The following is a 16219-nucleotide window of genomic DNA, read 5'->3' on the forward strand; positions in this document are numbered from 1 at the left end:
CTCTAATAGTATTAATAGAATATTAATGTTGATGCAACAACAACATCAAGACAGTTTCTCATATTTAGTGTAAACAATTTTCTTATACAAAAATTTTAATTGTTTAATGTTTGGACATTGTTTTCATTCCAGTCAAACCGTTTCATAGTTTCACACCACAGACTGAAATGCTAAAACGTCTTCTTGTGGTTCTGATCTTACAAAGTTTGAATTTGTATTTTCCTCCGAGGTTATGAAATTCTTCTTTTGAGAACAATTTTTGAATATTTTCTGGTAACTGTTGATCATGTGCTTTGAATAAGACACAAACCGTTTGAATATTCACCAAATCAGTATTTTTTTATACTCTAACATTTTTCATTTTTATAATTAAACATAAAACACAAATCTAGGGGCACTGATTCATAGTTTTTTATATATATTTTATTGAATTTTCTCTTTTAGGACATACATTTACAAACAATCAACATTATAAACATCTGCTTCTACACATTCACTCACCATTCAAACCTGCATTTGTTTAGTGCCAAAAATATGCAAGACCCTTTAAATTAGAGCAGAGAAAAATAGAAACTGTAGACAAGACATCCATTCAAGACACTCATTATTAAGCTCAATTCTTGGTTATATTGTTTATTTTTATTGCTACTATGGCTGATAATTTCTCCTAATAAGCTTTAAAAGCTTCCCATCTAATACTAGCCGTGGTTTCATCTTTATTCATTTCAAAATATTTGTCCTTGATCAATCTTATTTACTTTAATTTCCAGGGACACTGCAGCATGATCACCAATTATAATATTATACCAGCAGCTCTTCACATGAGGCAGTAACACCAAGAGATGAGAAAATGATCAATACGTGAATGGGATTGGTGTGAGCTTGAATAACATGAAAATTCCCTGTTATTTGGGTTCCTTGTTCTCCATACCTCAGTTATTCTTAAAGTTAAGTATTTCCCTGGTTTGTGCAAGTCTGGTATCGATTTGAGTAGATTCATCCAGACTTGGGTTTAGGCTTCTTCTTGATATTGGATGAATGTTGGTCAGATTTAACAACCTTTATGATCCCCAATTTTTTTTAAACTGTAAAATCCTCTTACATGTTGAATGCTTACCAGACATAATTTGTGTTGTCGGGCATTATTCCAGGTGCTTTGCATAGTCATGTATTTTGCTGTAATTTAAAAAAAATTATTTTATGGTCTTTTTTCTAGATTTTGAGATCTGTGTGGTGGAAGATGAAGCACAATCCTCAGTAACAATCCCTCTCGTCCACCCAACATCATCAGTTCCCCAGATTCCACAATTATTCTGAAAAGTTCTAAGAACGAACTTGGAGAGCTTGGTCATAAGGAAGCAAAGCCAAAAGTTATTTCCAGTGCTTAAATGAATATTACAAGCACTAACATTTTGGGTGTTTGGATTTAATCTCCCTCACAGAAGGTGCACACTGCCCTGGGGTCAGACCCACAGGGTGAGGAAATCATGAGCGAATACAACAAAACTAAAACACTGTCAGATGCAACTCGTCGACAAATGGTCAACATGCTGGTTGCAGATATGATAGAATCAGACGGGTAAGACTTCTTGATGATGACAGAAAGCAGCGTTGAGTGAGCAGCATAGCAATTTTTTTGTTTTTGATAGGAGGATCCCACCCGGAAGTGTTCGGACTAGCCATGCACTGGGGACTGTAACCCTTTTTCCATGGAAAAAGGGTTAGACAAAAGCTGCAGATCATTTTAAAGGTAACAAAACAGTTTACCATGTTGGAGCAACTCTTGGAGCCTGGTTGTACACTGTAAAAACTTTCAACTTTGGGGAAAACTGAAAGATAAATATGAGCAGTAGCCTCACCTGGGCCTGTTTAGTCCCTGTCACATATCCTTAATACATTTACAGATGAGGAACTTTTACTGAAATGTATCACACTAGCAAGTGTTACAGAAAATATCTATGAGTTTAAAATTTAAGCGACTGTTTTAAGAAAAGATGAAGTGAATTACAAACTCATAAACACTAACTAGTCGTGCTGCCATAAATAATGCAGTAAAATGGTTAAACTGTTTTCCTTCATCTACCTGCTCTTACGCAGCGACATTCACACAGCCACAAATGTTTTGTGTGCAGGGCCGGGATCACTCTGCTGAACATCAAGAAGACAATCTGTTTGAAACCAGAGGTAGTTACAACATTCCTAGTCTATTTCAACTTCTCTGGGTATATTACTATATTTCAAATTAAAACAGTAAATGGTACACTTTGAATGTTTTCACCATCTCCACCCAACCGGCACGCACCTCAAAAAGAATCAAGCGCACTCATCCCTTTCACTTCTCAAGCTCAGCAGCCAACATTGTTTGGAATATATTTATTTATTCACTGCTAACTTACAAATAAATTATTCCGTTTCTATTGGCTAATTCAAAGAGGTTGGGAGGAGTTTATGGTGAGCAGATGTTAAAGTTCCCCTGAATAAAGGAGGGGGGGAGGGGGGCATCCGGTCACATTTCATCCTGCACATCTTGAAACTTTGAGAGAAAACTATAAGTGACTGTTACAGTTAGCACAAGCATTTATTTAAGCAATAAGTCACTGACATCAAAAGCTACCATCTGCTACGGGTCAGAACCTCAAACATCTGGACCCCACTTCCGGACCACCTGCTGAGCCCCTCCCCCACTGGAAGTCCTGCCCACCTGTTAAATTTGATTAAAGGGTGTACTTCTAGTCTCTGAGGGCTTAGGAAATGAGGCCAAAAAAAGGGACCAAAAGGGCACTTGGGGGGCAAGGAGCAAAAGGGGCAGGTGCCCCCCTCTGCACATGCCTGCTGCCAGGCCCTGCACCTCAGTGGCAATACTGTCCAGCTTACCGTTGATCTCATGTCCCAGATGGTCGAAGTTTTGTTGTAGCTTTGCATTATCCCCTTCAAGACAGTCTTCAAATTGTCAATAGCCTTAGGCATTCCTTGCGAGTCTGTGTTCGTTCCAGTGCTCTCAGCTCCCGCTCTAGCCACATTTAAGTTTAGAAAATGTGCTTTTATTTATTTTTATAATGTTGAAATTTCACCAAATCCTGATTAACACTGAAGAATCCTATTTTTTTGTTATATTTTAAGGATTGTATTATTTTATTTATACAATAAAATAGTCAGCAATTAAGTCATAAAGAATCTCTGATTCAATATCTTATCAAGAATTCCACGAGACATAATCAAGTCATCGGGGCACAAGAATCATAATTCCCACCAAGTAATAAATGTCATTGCTGAAAATTGTTAAAAATATATGAAGCATTTCATATTGGATCTAATATACACTACCTGTGTACACTACCTGTACTGTTGCTTTAAGAGAGTATTCTATGACATCATTACTGGACTACTAGGCTGCCTGAGGAGAGGTAGGAAAGTTTCTTTGCTCTTGGGTAAGTTCATGTTTTTTTTTTTTGATATTTGTAAAATAATTGAAAGCACATGCAGCTGTGAATGTTTATGTTTTAATACATTTCTTTTGACAAGTTAAGAAAATTTTGTTGTTAATATTAGAGCTGATATTGTTATTAGTTAGTCACAGGGTTTCTCCATGTGCTTATCTGCTGGGGGAATTCAGACTCCTGTGTGTGGAAGAGCTGCATGTTAAAGGGCTTTTTGTATTTCTATTTGTGCAGGGCTCTGCCAGCAACCTGCATTAAAGATCAACCAGCAGCTCCAGTGGTCTGAACACATCAAGGTTAACCGACTGTATAAGACTAGGTTGTTAGTAAAGAACACTTCTAGTATACACCGGTTACACTTGGTTCGAACGCGTGTTAGCTTTAGTGACACTTTTATCCTGAGTTTTGGACATCTTTATTGATTTTTTTTATGGCTCGACACATTTCTCCTCCCATTCATAAGTTATTTTGTAGAGACAGTGAGCATATTAACGAGTTTTGAACGGGAGTTTTTCATATTAACATGGGAGAGAGGCTCTGACGCAACTGTCTTCCCCATTTGGTTCCGGAAGTCCCCAAATCAGTAAGTTTCAGTAATCTAGAATGGATTTATGTGATCCAGGTAGCCAACCTTATTAACCGTTCTTACAGTTGTGTGGTTATAATGAATTTGCATAATTATTGCCCAATACCTCTGCACAGTAGCTGAGGTAGGGTAAAAAAAATTAAAAATTCAGTCAAACACATTTAATTCAGAAATGCACTATGTTGAGATCCACCTTAAATCCACCAACGGTACAAACGTGGTCGTTCATATCTGGGATGTTGGTGACCAGCAGCTCTTGCTTCCATGTTTTAAAAGTAACTAAGGAAGAAAAAGCAGCATGTTGAGATCTAATATTTTAATGTTTCAAATCTTACAATAAAATTCCTGCTTTGGTCAGTAACCACTAAATATTGAAATTAAACTCTGCTTCACGGTTCATTTTATTGTATTATGATGTTTAGGTCAATTTTGCTGAGTGGGAGTTGCACAAATAATTGACTTTAATCAAAATGTTCAGGTTTTGAAACCTTTTTAAGGCGTCCTGTCGTCATGTTGGGTTCATGTCTTTTTACCCACATACAGAACACGGTCAGGGCAACGGGAAATCAGATAAATAAACAAAGATGTTCATCATTGGGAATTCAGAGGAAAATGGAATAATCTTACTTGATGAAACGATGAGTTTTTGCCGGGGGGGAAATTACTGTGGTTTTTGGGGTTGTGGTCTCTTTGCAGGGGTCCTTGAGATGATCCAGGTTCCAGAGTGAGATCCAGACGGAGTGATCTTGGAGGTAGATGGTAGAAGCTGCGGTGGAGGGCGGACAGGTAAGTTCTTTGAGAAGAGAGGTGAGGAGCAATCCGACTGCCAGCCATGGATACGGGAACCGTCAATGATTCTTCAACAGAGGCAGAGAGGGACTCGGGTAACCAGTGGGTAATAATCCACCACATCACCAGGGGAAACCAGAAAGCCAGCAATTCAGGTCACACTGTGGGTAAATCCAAGGCGCCACAAGGAAACACCTGACAGAGAAGCAACAAGGAAATATTACTAGAGATAGTCTCAAAGGAACTCAGAGAGGCGCAGAGTACCATAACAGGCAAACACTCAGGCATCAAAGTGCTGGCAGTCCGTTCCTCATATGCTCCTAGATGATGAGATGATTAATCACAGGTGTGCTGATACCAGTCAGCAGGCTGCCCTCCAGGTAGTGCAGCCTCTAGGCACCATCTAGTGGATGACGAGGGAAGCAGCAGGCAACAAAAATCCCCCCAAAGAGCCAAAAACCAAAAACCCCGGTTCCCAACACCAGTGTTTTTCAACCCTGGTCCTGAAGGCACACTGTCCTACATGTTTCAGGTATTTCCCTGCTTCAACACACATGATTTCAATTGATGGCTGATTAACAAGCTTTTTCTGATCTGCAATCATTTAAATGGGGTGATAGGGAAACATCTAAAACATGCAGGGCAGTGTGCCTTGAGGGCCAGGGTTGGGAAACACTGCCCAACACCTGCAGCAGAATATCAGCTGGTTGCCTGTTGCAGGGCGCCGTTGCTCTACAACAGGGGTGTCCAAAGTGGGTCCTGGACGGCCAGCAATCTGTGGGTTTCAGTTCTCTCTCTGGTTTTACACACCTGCATCAAATGATGGCTCATTAGACGCCTAAGCAGAACATTGACTTGCTGAGGAGGTTGTTGCATCCACCAGGGAGAGAACTAAAACATGCAGGATGCCGGGCCTCCAGGACCCACTTTGGATCCCCCTGCTCTAAGGAAGATCTCAAAGGAGAGCAGCAGTACACAAATACCATTGTTCCACAAATATTCCAATTTTAAAATCACAGTTTGGTGTTTTCAGCACACTTCATTCAATTAAAATAAATGTATGTTTTTTTTACTTTGCTCAGCTGTAAACAAAGAATCTTATTGAATTTGTGAAACTAATTTAATTAAATTTGTCTATGTTCTAAAACTTGAAGTTGAAAGAACGGAGTACAGATGTGGTGGTGTTGTTTTTACTGGATGAGGTCAGATGAACAGTTTTCCAGTGGTTCTCATCAGTGCTGATGATTAGACACTTTCTCTGATATTTTATATCCAACATTTTTTGGGACCCATCCACTTTTCAAACTATTAAACTCATTAAGGACATCACGGCCATGACTTATGATATTAATATGTTACACTTTTTACAATATTCAGCTTTTGCTCAATTGAAATGCACTGAAAATCTCAAAAGTTTTGGAAAACTGAGCTAAATCTAGTTCTCTTTGAAAGCTAACTCCTTCAAGAGGAGTTAGCTTCCAAACTCCTCTTGAGTTTGAAACATTTACAGAGTTTAAATGTGTTAAAGGTTTCAAACGATTCAGCGTTTTGAAGTTTGCTACAGTTCCTCAAAATTTGCAAGCTACATTTTATGGAATTTTTTCAGGATCTTAATTTGTTTTAATATAACCCAATGATGAAATTCATAAACTGCCACAATTTGTACTCTAATAATTGATGCTTTTTCACAAAGTGCTGCCGTTCGTACAAATTAAACATCAAAACATGGCTGCTTTTTTTTTTTACTTTAAACATTTTTATTGTGTATTTTTCTTTTCCCAAAAAGACAACATCAGCAAATCAGCTCTAAATAAAAACATGACAATAACAAATAATAAATAATAAAATAAATGGATATAAATAAAAATGACTAATTTAAAATATTTGCTCCTCCATTTCATCAAGGTAATACAATAAATTGTATGCAACAATAAATCCAGCACACGATGCCCTATTAAAAGTATAATAGCCCCATATGTGTCTGTGGTTCTCATATCCAGTCTGGTGTTGCTGTCGTCCTCAGCCTGAAGGTGGCAGCAATAAGAACAATCCATCTTGTTTCACAGTTCGCTTAGCTGTGGTGGGAAAATGTTTTTTCATGACCTCAAAACTTATTCAATATGTCTCCACCAATATTTTAAAAATGGAAATTATCAAATGATATGATAATGCTATACGATTCCACTTTTCATTTTTGTTGTGACTTTTGCCATCTGTGGATCATTTTCAATTAAGCAAATGTACTTTCTATTGCATTAAATAAAGTATTTATGTAAATTTGACAGTCTCCACTTGTCTGAGGAAATATCTACCAAATTCCTCTTGAAGCGTGTGACAAATCTGTGGAGTGACATTTCAGAAATAAAGCCGTTGAGAAAAACTCTGTCAGGAAAATTACGGTGTTTCCCAAGCATTTAGACAGTTTATCCTTTTAAAATATTTTTGCAAATTTATCACATTCTTGTAACTTTTTCTTTTTACAGTTGACTTCAAATGCTTCAGCTTTCAGCACTCCCAACCTTTTTGCAGGAAACAAATTTTCTACATATTTTTTACAAGTTAATTCTGCACAAACCTTATTGTCATCTAAAAACTCTACTGGGTTAGAAGAATATACACTGAAGGTTATGGGTTCTGTTATACACATGCTGGAGTTTCATGGTTTACATTTTCATATGTTATAGATTCATTTAGTATGTAAAAATATTTTTACCTTTTCTTGTTTCCTTTAAAATCTTCAGTATAATTTTATTGTTTCCAGTTTTTAATTTTCAGCTGAAACCAATTCTCTAATAATCACAACAAAATGTTCATCTAACCATAATTAACTGAAGATGATGAAGTAGCTTCATCATACTGTCAGGACCAGCTGTTACTTTTACTAACGATTGAGCAGCAGGGGGCGCTGTTGCAGAAGGATTTACAAATCATTACTTTTGTTGTTGGTAGACGGTGTCTGCATCCAGGATGTATAACAGAAGCAAAGGAAACAAGCAGCTCCACTGATGAAACAGAGGTTTGGACTTCAGAGCTACAGGAACGTAAACACACCGTCCACAGTTCACCGTTTAATGGGCAGCCGTCGGCCGCATGCAGCGTATTGGCTCCATAGCTCAGTGGTTAGAGCACTGGTCTTGTAAACCAGGGGTCGCGAGTTCGATCCTCGCTGGGGCCTGGCCTTCTCTATTCCTTTGTTTGTGGGGTGTTTTTTTTTCCCCTCCCCTGCATCACAAAATATAAGACTAGAAAATTCCTGCAAAAATTTTAAGTGCCCGTCACTTTAAACCCAGCGTTTCAAATTTGCCATGAAAAATAGATGCAAGTCTGACATACTTAACCCAACACTAGCACACAGTAGCTGTAAATATTGTCAGGTATATTATGATGATATCAGTCACCATTGAAAAGCAAGGTATAAATCCCAACTCAGTGAAATTCAATCCGAGACCGACGACTATAAGCTTCCCACATGTGGTTCTCACTCATGGCCCAAAATAAAAAACATGAATAAAGTTAGTGTTGAGAAAATAAATTTAAAATAAGCTAGTTTTAAAAACTTAACATGTCTTGATTCAAATGGCCTAAATTGTGGTTTTAAATCAGTGACTTATTCTGGCCTGTTGACCTTTAATTTTACTTGTAGTTACAGCAGATGGTTTGCTAGGATCGTTTGAACTGCCTTTTGTCTGTGAGAAAACAATACAGTGGAAGTTCTGGCTTTTCACACTCATCTGTGAAAGGCCGTAAACACGGCAGGGGTTTCTGGCTTGAGAGAGGGTCAGAGATAGCTCCTGGTTGGAGGAGCAAAGGTACGCCTTATTTGAATAAATTAAATACAAGAGGATAAAACTTTCTACACAGAAGTAACAGATTAGATTTTGCGCTTGCAATTCTCCAAAGACGTCTTTGCTTTTTGTTTGTCGCTTCCATCTTTTGTCTTTTTCTCTCTCAGGTAAATTCATGTGTTGTTTGTGCTCTGAGGTTTCTGATGTTATGTGATGTGTTTGTCTGGTCATAGTATGCATCTGTCTTGAATAAATGCTGATTATTGTGACGCTGTTATCTCTGCGTGATCTCAGTCTTTGCGCACAGCATTTTTCTGAACCCGGGCATAAGAGAGGATTTAACGAGTCAAAAAGTTTTTAAAGTTCAAGAATTTTTCCTCTCTTAACATTAGTAATAGTTAATTTCTAAAAACAATTTCAATTTTCATACTAAGGATTTTAATTTACACTCAAAAATTCAGACAAGTAATAACACAGGGTTACAAAAAAATGTTTTTTGAAAATAGTTTATCTTTTGACAACTGATTTATTACAAACATCCACTACTGAATCCAAAAATAACATCCATTTCTATTAATCAGGTCACGTTTTTATGCTAAGTTCATTTTTAAATCCGAGTTTTTTGTCTAAATGGATTATTATGGATAATTACATTTTTTTACATTATCGGTTGATTTTTAGTAATATTTCTCATCCGAATTAAATTTTTAAGATATAAAATTGTTTTCTAACACAATTTATTGATGAAATGTTACAAACATCGGTTACTGTAAATGTAGCAGTCCATATTGATTAATTAATTAATGTTATGGACATGTGAAGTGCATGTTACCGTCATCATTGTTCCAAATTTAGGGCTTGAACTTCCGTTTTGTGGAAACCCGAGAATGCTCAGCGACAGAGATGTCTCTCTTCAGAGTCCAACAGTAATCAGCCATCATGACTGCATCCCAGCGTCCCTGATATCTGGTCTCCATTTCTTTTATGTCCTGATGAAATCTCTCGCCCTGCTCGTCGCTCACTGATCCCAGATTCTCCGGAAACCGATCCTTATGTGAGAATAAGTAATGCATTTTGATGCTCATGTTGCATCCGAGGTTTCTGAAAGCAGTCAGCATATTGGTGACAAGTTCTGCGTAGTTGCTGGTCTTGGTATTGCCAAGAACGTTCTTCACGACCAAAACAAAAGCCTTCCACGCTTCCAGTTCCATCCCATTCATTGATTTTTCGAAATCTGAGTCTCTGATAAGCTGACGGATTTGAGGGCCGTCAAAGATGCCAGCTTTCAATTTCTCTATGGTCAATCCTGGAAAAGCCTGGCACAAGTAAGTGAAGCAGCCACCATTCTTGTCCAGAGCTTTGGTGAACTGTTTGATCAAGCCTCTTGATACCTGTTGCGATAGAAGGTGATGCGAGCACTGTCAGAGAGGAGGTTCTTTTCCTTCAATCTGGATGCCAACAGTTCGGCTAAGGATTTTGACAAGCGAACTAGATCATTCAGCTCATTTTGGGGAAAAGGATGTGGAGCATCACTGTCAAAAAAACACTTTTTCTTCATCGTCTTCTTCTTCTTCTTCTTCTTCTTCTCCTTCTTCAACACTGGTGGAATCTTCGTCACTATTATCAGGAAGTTCTCCAAAGACAGGTACTGGAATTTCATCACAATGAGCTACAGGATGACGTGCTGATTGAAGATCAGGATACTTTAGGCTGCTCCGGTTCTTTCTGTTGATCCCAGTAACATCAATGCCACAGAAGTAGCAGTCACTGCAGTGGTTTGTTGGCTCCCTCCAGACCATCGGAATTCCAAATTTCAGACAACTCTTGTTGCCCTTTGTCCACTGACGCAGATACTCGGTGCATGCTTTGCATACCATGTGTGGCGCCCAAGCTTTGTCCTGATCTCCAAGTTTCATACTAAAATAAGCATGGTAAGCACGCTTTATGAAACTTGTGACTGGATTCCTGTTAGGCACAAGGGTGTATTCGCCGCAAATGTAACAGAATAGTCAGGTTTATTTTTGCAAGATCTTCTGGCTGAAGCCATTTCGCTTTTAGGCAATATAGAGGCTTTTCACTTTACTCTTACTAAAATGCTATGACCGGAAGCAAATTAAGGAAATGACGTTTCGCAATTGATGACATCACCCATTAACTTGTAGTCTGAATAAGTAAGTAATTTCATTTCTAGAATGTGAAATAAAAAAATTGAAATGAAATAAAAAATGCATGTAAACAGAATCGTAAAAAATCAAGATTTTCTATGGCTCAAAAAGTTGACCTGATGGAGCAAAACGAATGTGATTTTTGGATTCAGCTCATCGAAATACTACTAAGTCAGCTGAAAAAACGTAGACAATTTTTTTTGTGTTGACCAGTGTAATTTTATGTAAGCAAAACATGAATAGTCACAGGAAATATGTATTCTTCCCACAATGCATTGTGAGATCTGATTCAGCAGCTGTGGGAATACTCACTGGCTCTGTCTAGGACCCGTTGCTATGGTAATTAATTATCTGCACCTGGGCTGGCTCTCTCTGTCAGACAGGATGCTGGTTACTATACTTGTGAGACACCCAGCGTCGGTCTCCAGGACCTTGACAAAAAACCATAAGCCCTAGGAAAATTTTGAAAACATTTTACAGGAGCAGGCATGTGTATCTATGTCATGACCAACTTTGAGATCAACAGGCCTCTATTTGTGCCTTGTGAGGGGGAGTTAAAAAGAGTTTTGGAGTCAGACCTCCACTGTGCTGTGTGTGTGTTTCAGAGAGAAATCTTAGTGATTCTGTGAGACACTCAGTCTAAACTTTTCTCGTTTTTCTCAATTTATGTCGTCATTTTTACACAGAATCCCAATAAAAATAATAGCTCCCTTCTCGGCATCGAGCCACACGATTTGATACCACTTTTGTGGGGGTACACGCAGCGGTACGAGCCGCATTAACGGTGATGGAAGAAAAATAAATAATCTATAATAGACATTCTATTAGGTGTAGAACAATAGGTGCCTGCCATGCAATGCATGGAGGCAGTCACTGTTCTCCCTATGCATTGCTATGGGCAGGCCCCAATTAATATTTTGAACACCCAGTAGCCATTATCTGTAAACAGTATTTGATTATTATTCAGGTTTCCAAAAGCTGTATACGTTCTGTGTTATTTTACGGCCAATAAAAACAAAACTATGACCCTTAAAGTAAAACTCCAATCAAAAGAAGATATAACTGAAAGTGAGTATGTTGTTATAAGTATTATTTCTTTTATAAAATTATTTTCTTTGCATCCAAGCAGTATCCTTATAAATAACCTATGTTGCTACACAAATACAAAATTTGCCTCGCAAATTGTAGATTGGTTTCTAACAAAAAGAAACCAATTAAATAGTTTCATTCAGTCACTTCTGCTTCCTACCACTAGATGTCAACATTGCATTTGTTGAATCTGAATGTAGGCTTGCGGTCTCGGGTTCAAACTGAAATAAACCCTTGTGGGCCTGAAATAAATATGAAAATGTCTCATTTTAAGTAAAAGTACAAATACACAGACAAAAATGTACTCAAGTAAAAGTAAAAGTACCACATTAACATTTTACTTAAGTAAAAGTAAAAAGGTCCTGGCTTTTAAAAATACTTAAGTATTAAAAGGAAAAGTACGTGCTGAATGCATTACCTAATTACTAATATTAAGATCGTATTTAATCGATCATATTTAATTTTAAATAAATTAGAAATGTCCCATTTTAATGAACAATGCCACAGATAAAGCATGTTTTTATTATGTTTACTCTGTAACATAGTTTAGACTTAGACATGTGATTCTATGCATCATAATTTCAGGGATGGAAACATCTTGTCTCCTGTCCTAACATAGCATGGACTTCACTTTTTTTGCCACTAGTGGCTTTTATTTTGAAAGAAATCCAACAGAAAGGTGGGGGAGGACATGCAACCAAGGAGCCACATAGCAGAGTTGTAGTCTAGAGTAGACCACCCAACCTGAGACCAAATCAAGACCAAGACCAGCACCCCGCGCTACATGACACAATAAAATTAAGTGCACCTATCAAAATTGCTTCTCAAATTGATCTGAAAGATCCACATTCTCATAAAAACACCTAGATATTAAATACTTGGAGCTGAAATAAATTTAACCAGTATCAAACTCTTCTTCATTCTGTTTTGCTTTTCATCTCTGTGCTCTGTAGATCCGCAGAGGTCTTCTTCCATCCCTAAAAAAATAACGCCCTGGGCAGTTGCCCATATTGCCAATGTTAGAAACCACAACTGTCTGTACCATTAATCATAGCAACTATGAACACTGTCCAAGGCACAACAAGCAAGAAGTGGTGACAGGTGACTGTTTTCATCCTCCCTCCTGCTGCAAAGTCTGCCGCCATGACAGGTGACGAAAATAAAGAGCAATGAGCATGCTCTGCGTTCTTATGTTCATGATTTATTTATTTGTTAATTAAATAAATCTCTCTATATATTAATGAAATAAAATAATAGCTACTGCAGTGTATGCAGACCAACAAAGAACGGCTCTCTGTGAGGCTTCTGTCCTACAGGACTTAGTAAAGATCCGTCCAGAAGAATCGGATCGTTCCTGAATGTCATATCACTATATTGCACTTTGGTCACAGCGTTGTCCCATATATGCGACACCTCAGTCAACACCTCCACACAATAATTCAGCGCATGAGTGACAACTTTTTTTAATCGCAGAGGGTGCGTTCGCACTGCAGACTGAAGTGACCCAATTCCGATTTTTTTTTTGACATAATGCGACCTACATCCGATACGTATCCGATTCAAATGCGACCTAACCAGTGACGTGCGGTGAGGTTCATTGCTGGTGAGCCACTGACTTATGACTATATAGACACCATGCATGTATTTGGACCTACGGAAATTTCGCGCAGGCACAACGCTGGGGGGCAAAAAGACTAATCATTTACATGTCATCCATAGCCGCGTTAACTCAGTTAAATTTTGTATTTTGTAATTTTGTAATATTAATTTTGTGCTATGATCCACTGCAAAGTGATCTGTATTCGTCAAGCTACAGGCTCGTTGCCATAGCAACTGACAACAATGCCACTTCATGTTTTAGGATTTAACACCAAAAAACATTCAAGAATTTTGCACACAGAACATTCAGTCTGTTGTTGTAGGACGTTTTAGGCTTAATGTTTTATTAATAAATAATTGCTGTGGTAGATTAGCTTCCGCTTCTACTTTACTGAATTATTTAGACATACAAACTGTAGCCCACAAAACGCACATTTCATTAAAAATATATATCTTATTGCTGTCTTACCTTTACGTATCAATGAAATCCATTCACCGCTAATTCTGCACAGAAATATCCGTTCATCCAAAGCCAAGTCTATCCTCATGTCTTTCTACTCCGTTTGAGAATCATCAAACTGTCTCGAAGCAAAACCTTCAGCTCCGGTGTTGGTCTTCCTTTAGTTATTTTCTCCTGCTTCAACTGAAAACCCACTTTAGAAAACTGTTTAACTGTAGAAATGTAGACTTTCATGTTGACGTCGGAAGAGAGGAGAAAACAAATATATCGCTGTACTTGCCGTTTCTGATCGATCCTCCTCACACAAAACACGATACACACACAGTTAGTGACAAAAAAACACTCTACATTATATACATAAGCTAAATTATGGAAAATCAGTCCATATATTAAATGTTTCTTAGCCATTTCATTGCCGGCGTACAGACAGGAGGAGCTGCTCTCATAGAATGGCAGCCAGTGCAGTGAGCCAGAGGTTGATCAGTCCAGGTGAGGCTCAGCTTCCTGCTGCCTCACCGGCTTCGCTTCTGAGCATTTGAATGGGAAAATGCGAAAATCCAGCGATTTTGAAGAAAAAAATAATCAGAATTGGTTAAGCTAAGTAAAAAATAAATACTTTATAGTACAAACCACAGGGCGAAAATAGCAATATCAATGATTTTATTATATATTATTTTTCCATGATGACAGGTGAGCCTGCCTCCCCTGACCCACGTCACTGGACCTAAAGTCCAGGTCGCATTCATCCGAGCTGAACGTCGCTGTTTCTCAACAAATCTCACTATTCTGCGTCCTGATACGTGCAAGCGGGAAGAAAAACAACAACCATGACGGATTGTATGAGGATTAAGTTGTTCATATGCTGCTCCGGCCGGACAACAACTTCAAATATGTAAGCTAAGCTCCACCGTTAGCCTCCATGTTTACTTCCGCAAACACTGAGCACTTCTTCTTTTCATGGCGGTTGGCAGAACACTGAGAACGCTGACGCTACTGCGCCCTCTACTGCGCATGCGGGACACTTTCAGGTCGTTTGCCCGTTCAGACAGCAGAACGCATACAGGTCGCATTTACTGGCAGTGTGAACGGCCCGGCAAAAAAAATCGGAATTGCCAAAGCACAGATCTTACCTTTTTTAAGCTTTCCTTCCAAGTGACGGTAAAAGTTGGACGAAGTCCCCACCGTCTGTGAAAGCTGCTTATTGTACATGTCGCCATATCTTGTAAAATAAGCCATATCTTTATGTATATAATGTACAGTGTTTTACATGTCACATTTTAACGGACAAAAAGCGCAACGCGACTTGGATGTAATGAGTAACGGACAGTTTAGTAGAAATGTAGTGAAGTAGAAAGTACAGATACTTACTGTAAAATGTAGTGGAGTAAAAGTAGAAAGTATCCATTATTAAATCTACTTAAGTAAAGTACAGATACACGTTCCTTCCCGCCACTGGTTTCCACCAGGCGTCCACTCACGGGAAATGTGATCTATGTTGGAAGAAATGGATGCAGTTTGGAAAGTGTTGTAGCCAAGACATAAAAGACACTTCCTTTCATTTTTCCTTCACCAGATTATTCACACACCTTCTGATCTGTGCCTTCACTCCAGTCTGCTCAACAAAATTTGACTCCTCAACGCAGCAATAAAACACCTTCCTAGTTTTCAGAAGTGAATGACTAACAGCTCCTTGGCAGGAAGACATGATGTAAAATGAAACTCTGATGTTTCTTGTTTTGTGATTGTGGCGGCAGATCTCAGGTTTGTTCATGCCTTCTCATCAGCAGGTCACGTAAATCAGTCATAAAACAAAGATTAAAGCCATCAGTGATTTGTGGTGATTATTGTTTACAGCTGGTCTCTCTGATCCGCTCCGTCCTCCGAGTCTTCAGCAGTGAGTCTGCAAAGAAAAACATGAGCTTTTTCTGTCGCTGCCTTCGTCCTCCTCAGGCCTCCTTCACAGCCAAATGTTTGCTTCTCATTAAGTTTCAGCAACAGCTGGATTTCCTGACATCATGTTGCCCTGCTGACCCCTGACTGCCATAAAATCAGATAAACACAGAAACAGAGATGAGTGACCCAGTTCAGCTCATTCTGAGTCTGTTCTGTTAGATCTATTAGAGTTTATCCTGAGGCTCCCAGTAGCTTCGTTTGGACTGGAACTAATAACACTTCAAACACCAGTAAAAACAACTTTAAATCTATTCTGAAACACACAGCATGATGCAGAATATGTTGCTGCATCTGAATTTAGTAATGCGACAGAGCTGTAGTCTGCTTAGTTGGACCAGACGGCCCAACTGGTCATT

At 38.6% G+C, this 16219-nt stretch overlaps 1 non-coding gene across 1 annotated transcript; it reads left to right on the forward strand.

The window, feature by feature from the left end:
• The first annotated feature begins 7914 nt into the window (after positions 1-7914).
• trnat-ugu (transfer RNA threonine (anticodon UGU)) lies at positions 7915-7987 on the forward strand. Its single transcript has one exon. It is a non-coding gene; the product is annotated as a tRNA-Thr (tRNA).
• The last annotated feature ends 8232 nt before the right edge of the window (positions 7988-16219 follow it).

The sequence above is a fragment of the Poecilia mexicana genome, unplaced genomic scaffold (genome assembly GCF_051168715.1).
Source record: "Poecilia mexicana isolate PSO_F unplaced genomic scaffold, ASM5116871v1 scaffold_23, whole genome shotgun sequence".
NCBI classification, from domain to species: domain Eukaryota; kingdom Metazoa; phylum Chordata; class Actinopteri; order Cyprinodontiformes; family Poeciliidae; genus Poecilia; species Poecilia mexicana.